Source organism: Pangasianodon hypophthalmus, chromosome 2 (assembly GCF_027358585.1).
Source record: "Pangasianodon hypophthalmus isolate fPanHyp1 chromosome 2, fPanHyp1.pri, whole genome shotgun sequence".
Classification (NCBI taxonomy): Eukaryota; Metazoa; Chordata; class Actinopteri; order Siluriformes; family Pangasiidae; genus Pangasianodon; species Pangasianodon hypophthalmus.
This window is the reverse complement of record NC_069711.1, coordinates 34772001-34778000: the sequence shown is the minus strand read 5'-3', so window position 1 is coordinate 34778000 and position 6000 is coordinate 34772001. Positions and strand designations below refer to the sequence as shown.

The window sequence follows — 6000 nt, the reverse complement described above, 5'->3', positions numbered from 1 at the left end:
TCGAATTTCATTTTGAATTGCAGACCTTTCCGATATGGCGTCGCATTGACGTGTCTAAGTGTCGTATCAAAATCAGTGCCTTCTCATTGGTCCATTTGATGTCACGTGGCCCAGCCGTTCTTACTAAACAAAATGGCGGCTCAGAATAGAAAAAGGCGTCACTTTCTACGCTTCCAGAAAAAAATCCCGCCCTCTATGCGAGTCGAACCTGCGAGCATGTCTCTGATTGGACAGCGCGGATAACCATCCAATCGGATCTCAGGATGCGGAAACGTCTCAGCCAATGGGAGCGCAAGGGAGGCGGGATCTTTGCTGGAATACAGAATTAAAGGCAGGGTGAATTCTCTAGCGTTTACTCTGAACGCTTCCGTTTTGGACACTCCCTGTTTACAGCTGGATATTTCCACATTTTTGTGACATTTCTGGATTATATCTCGACATGTTTCCGACTTGATCGTGTTCGTGAATCGTACGAGGCTCGAAGCTGAACCTAGCAATCTGTTTTTTTGCACTTTATTAGCTTTGTTAGGTTTAAATGTCAGAGACGCGCTTCGTCCTGCTGTTTATCTCTGTTCTTCTAAATATTAAATAAATATCGCTTTTTTCCTTATTATTATTATCATCCTAGAATAATAACAACAACAGTAATCATCAGAATACTCATTCACCTACTGCTGTTTGTTTTTCTTCTTATTATTATTATTATTACTATTATACTTATTATTATTATTATTACATAAACATATAAACAGCTGATGACCAACTAACTGTACTTGAACCTTTAATTTCCTCTTATTTACATTAATATCAGTGTAAATTCGCATGCATTCTGTATTTTCCGTCATTAAGCCCTTCTTGGAGGAGATATTTGATCAGGAAATTGATGAACTTGTTTATTTTTTGCTGCTGTTATTAATTAAGTGTTAATTAAGTGTTAATTAAGTGTTCATTCTCATTAAGACCTCTTATAAAGTGAAGCTGCTTTTTAAATGTCGTTTAAAAAAACATTTTAAATTCAGTTGCCTACTGATGTTAAGCAATTTTAGACGACAAATTAATAAATAAATAAAAATAATAATCGCCTTCCTGCACCGTTTCCCCTGCGCACGTGCTGTATCAAAGGTGAGATTATAATTCGGTTTAATCCGATTTCTGCACTGATTTACCTTTTCAGCAAAACAGCTTCATGTTTGCTGATTTATTGTGTTACTGTAAGAAGTTTGCATGCTTTATTGTGTTTATTGTGTGTATTGTGTAATGCGTTGATACTGTGTGTTACATCAGAGCACGTTATTTAATCACAGTTCATTTAAACCCTATATATTGCAGTCACGTGATCATGATGTAGCGGATTAATATATTTATAAATATAGAATATAATCACTGCTATCGATATATATGTTGCATTTGTCTTGAATTGGTGCTTATTATTATTATTATTATTATTATTATTATTGTATTAAATGCAATATAATGAAAATGCATAGTGCATGACATTTCATTTTTATTTTTATTCAGTATTATCACTGATATTGTCTGTCTTCTGTATGTAACATTTATGGAAGGAGTCTCCACTTTCAGGGCTTTGTAACACAGTCAGAGGTAAAGCTGTAATCTTCAGGACAGAAGAGTTTACACTTCTTTGTGGGCTTCTCACAAAAAAAAAAAAAGACAAGCTGCGTTTTATTTTTTTCGTCTCACTAAGATTATTCAAAGAGAGATAAAAAGAGAGGCTGGTGAGGGAACGAGTGTTTATAGCTGCTGTAAAGTAAGTGACAACAGGAACTAACTTGTTTCACGAGCATTAGCTGTAACTATAAACGGATAAAAAAAAGCACGATGTGTTGTTTGAGACATTGTGGTGGTATAAGGGTTGATTATTTTCCTTAAATTTATCCAGTGTTACAGAATAAATAACCGCTCACCTGGAGAGTTTCCAGGTTTGTTTGTTTGTTTGTTTGTTTGTTTGTTTTTCTAAACGAGTTAAAAATAATAACGCATCAGATTTGGATGTGAAATCGTGAACCGCTTGACGGCAGCGTGAGCTCTGAGCTCTGACTTCCCGGTTATTCGTTACGAGCCGTCGTTGACTTTCAGTGCGTCGGTTCTGAGCGGCTTCAGAAGTATTTACGCCCTCAGACTGAAAGATTAAGTGGCTGTTTTTGAGCGTCGCGTTTCTCTTTCAGAGATTCACACACACACACACACACACACACACACACACACACAGCGCTGCTCTTCAATGTTTAATATAAAAATAAAAATAGAAATCTGACTCTCTGATATTTTGCAGTTTGTTATCCGTTAAATCCTGTAAAACTACTGAGCAGCAGGTCATCTGTGTTTAGCGGTGGGACGATGTATCGCTCGATATAACACTGTATCACAATCAGAAAATCTGTAATAAACATGTATAAACATGTTATTAATGTTATTCTGTTGTGGAATAGTAGAGTCGGGTGATATGACAAAAATATCAAATCACGATTCATGAAAACTGAACGATACTTAAATAAATAATTTACCATAAAAATGAGCAGAAATTAAAAAACATTCTGTAATAAAAAAATGATTATGAAATACGGATCATATCGGCTTTATCTCAGAGAAGCGTCCTGTTTATCACGATCCGATTTATCACGATATCGATATTATATCATCATATCGCTCAGTAGTATGGCATAGTTAATGATGTTATTTTAATAAAGAAATGTTAGCGATATTTGATTACCCGATATATCGTCGACTCAGTGCGGCAGATACGACAATAAGATATTAATATCGCGTGGATATTGTGATATTTTAACATAATGAGGATTGTGGGCGTGGTCAGGTTGTTACTCAGTGATTGGACGCTCTGTAAAATCTGGTTTTATAGCAATTATCTGATTTTTTTTTTTTAACAAAAGTTTTTTAATCACGCCTCACGACGTTTAATATAATATTTATAATATAATATTTATTTGTCATATCGTCCCTGCTTTAAAATACTGATCCAGCAGTTTTTAATAACAGTCTGTCTGGTAAGGCTCCTTATTTTTTACGAAGTTAGAAACAGCATTGCATGCGTATTGCTAAGAGAAATCAATCCCATAATGCTTTTCACCTAATGAGATTTCTCATATATGATAATATGTTAAATAATTATGGCGTGTTATAAAAGCTGTACACTGGTACGTGACTCGATGTTGTTCCCATGTATTTACGCTTGATAAATGAACTTGAGATGTCTGGCTGTTCTGCTCCATCTGCTTGGAAATCAAGGTCAAAGGTTATGAGGTCGTGACCCCGGGCGTGTGAAACTCTCACTGTCTCTGTTCAAAAGGTCAAAGGGTTTAAAAAAGAAAAAAAAAAGCGTCTGCTGCTGAGTGGAGTTTAGTGAATCAGGCGGACAATTCGCACAAAAACCCTCTTAAAAGTGGAGCAGGTGGTGTGTGTGTGTGTGTGTGTGTGTGTGTGTGTGTGTGTGTGTGTGCACTTGTGTATGTGTGTGTGTGTGTGAATTCAGCAGAAAATTCCTGAACATGAACTCTCTCACCCTCAGATCTCTCAAAAGCAGGCAGGTGCTGATCCTCATTTAAATACATTATTGAATATTAATGAGCGCATTATGAATATTTATTAATTAAACACCGAGTGATGGAGCGGAATTACTGTTAACACTCCGTAGGATTATTTTCCTACAAGAGCACGTCCGTAAGTGTTTTATTCCTCTTACACCACTGCGATTTACCCACGATTGTCATTTTTATCCTTTTCTAGTTACCTTTAATGTCGGTCAAACAAGTTAGTTCCTGTTCTCGCTTACGTTATAGCAGCTATAAACAGTCTTTCCTTCACTCTTTTTTTATTTTCTCTCTCTTTTGAAGGCACTGACGCTGGAGACTCCTTCCTTAAATGTTAAACAGTAAACTTCACCATGCTGTTATAGAGAATTAATCAGTACTTTCTGACCAATCAGGATGCAGGATTGTGGGATAAAACAGAATATATTAATAAGCTCCTGTGTAATGAAAGTTTTTTCCCTTTCGGTTATTATTGGCTCATAGCAACGTTTAACTCGGCGCTGAATCACACACACTGATGTAAGAGAGTGAAGTAAGTGTGTGTGTGTGTGTGTGTGTGTGTGTTTTGGCCCAAACCCCAGAAAAGATCCTTGAGCTCCATCAGGAAGTGTTTTTTTTTTTTTTTTTTTTTTTTTGTTCCTCTTTCTCTCTCTGAGATTTTGACTCTGTATCGACTAAAAACAAACATCGGATCCAAAACAATAATTTTCTGAAAGCTGTTGTTTTTTGCATACGAGTTCCGTAGTTGTGTTTCTGTTGCCCCGCCCCCCTTTAGTTAAACTCGGAAGAGTTAAAGTGGACGCCGTGACATCACTGACGGGGTTAATCTCTTAAAGGGACAGCGCTGTGGAATACAGCAGGCTGAAATATTCAGCTGGTGCTTCGGAGTAACGCGACGTTCCTGTGGGAAAATAAACGTAGGGAGGACGAGCAGTACGGTGTGTTCTGATTGGTTGAGAGCAGTACGGTGTGTTCATATGGACTGCCTGAAGAACTGTTTGGATTGCTGGGGATGGTGCCACCTGGGGGCTGTGGAGATGGCTTGGGGATCACATATGGGGAACTGTACTGTACTGTACTGTACTGTAATGGCTTGGGACTGCGATTGCTGTAGTGGCTTTGGGGCTGCAGTTGCCACGAGCAGCTTCGTACTCAGGACTCCATCAGTGGACAGTGGATAGATTTTAACCAGCCGGACTTCTTGCAAATACTGTGATGAATTTATTGGTTGCACAATTGCACTATTTGTCCATATAGTACACAATAGAAGGGATTTATTTATAATCGCACTATCCGTTGCGCCCAGATGAGGATGGTTCCCTTTTGAGTCTGGTTCCTCTCAAGGTTTCTTCCTCATATCATCTCGGGGAGTTTTTCCTTGCCACCGTCGCCACTGGCTTGCTCATTAGGGATAAATTCACAGTGATAAATTTAAATATTTACAATATATTTTTGTGAATCCATTTATTTCTGTAAAGCTGCTTTGTGACAATGTCCATTGTTAAAAGCGCTATACAAATAAAATTGAATTGAATTGAATTGTTCTGATTGGCTGAGAGCAGTACCATGTGCTCTGATTGGCCGAGAGCAGTATGGTGTGTTCTAACTGGCTGAGAGCAGTAAGGTGTGGTCTGATTGGCTGAGAGCAGTACGGTGTGTTCTGATTGGTTGAGAGCAATACAGTGTGCTCTGATTGGCTGAGAGCAGTACGGTGTGTTCTGATTGGCTGAGAGCAGTACGGTGTGTTCTGATTCGTTGAGAGCAGTACAGTGTGCTCTGATTGGCTGAGAGCAGTACGGTGTGCTCTGATTGGCTGAGAGCAGTATGGTGTGTTCCGATTGGCCGAGAGCAGTACGGTGTGCTCTGATTGGCTGTGAGAGCAGTACGGTGTGCTCTGATTTTTTATTTATTTATTTTTTAACATCGCTGATGTCACAAAGTGTTTTCTCTGTGTTATGATTTCATCAAAGCTGCTACATAAATTTAAATAAACCTTCTTCTACACGCTGTATTTAATTATTTTATCTCAACCACTTCCTGTTTTCCAGCTGCTTCACACAAAACCATACGCTTTAATTAAAACGCTCACACGGACACGTTTGATTTATTGCGAGAGAAAACGTCCGGTCAGGGATTTTTATCCTCCTGCTACAGTACAACCCCATGCATATTCATCAGGTTATGCAAATGACATGCTAATTAGCTGTGTGTGCTGTGTTTACATCGGTGTGTTGACATTTACAGGTTGCTGAAGAGAAAAGCGAGGTAAACAAAAGGCGATTATTTCTTTTAATTGAATTCAGAAATAGAGAATGTTGCATGTAACGTAGCTAACGTACAGCTCTAACTGCTTTATGCTAATGAGTAGCGATGCATATGTTAATTAATTAGCATACGGTCAGTGAGGTGTCACTCATGTGCTCAGATTTTCAGC

General features: G+C 38.2%; 1 protein-coding gene across 2 annotated transcripts in view; it reads left to right on the top strand.

The window, feature by feature from the left end:
• Positions 1–318: 318 nt before the first annotated feature.
• tnrc6c2 (trinucleotide repeat containing adaptor 6C2) overlaps positions 319–6000 on the top strand; it is a 41410-nt gene continuing 35728 nt past the window's right edge. For both annotated transcript variants that reach the window (XM_034314575.2, XM_053228599.1), the window contains exon 1: positions 319–1122. The gene's annotated coding sequence lies outside the window, so the exon portion shown is untranslated. The remainder of the gene's footprint in view (positions 1123–6000) is intronic.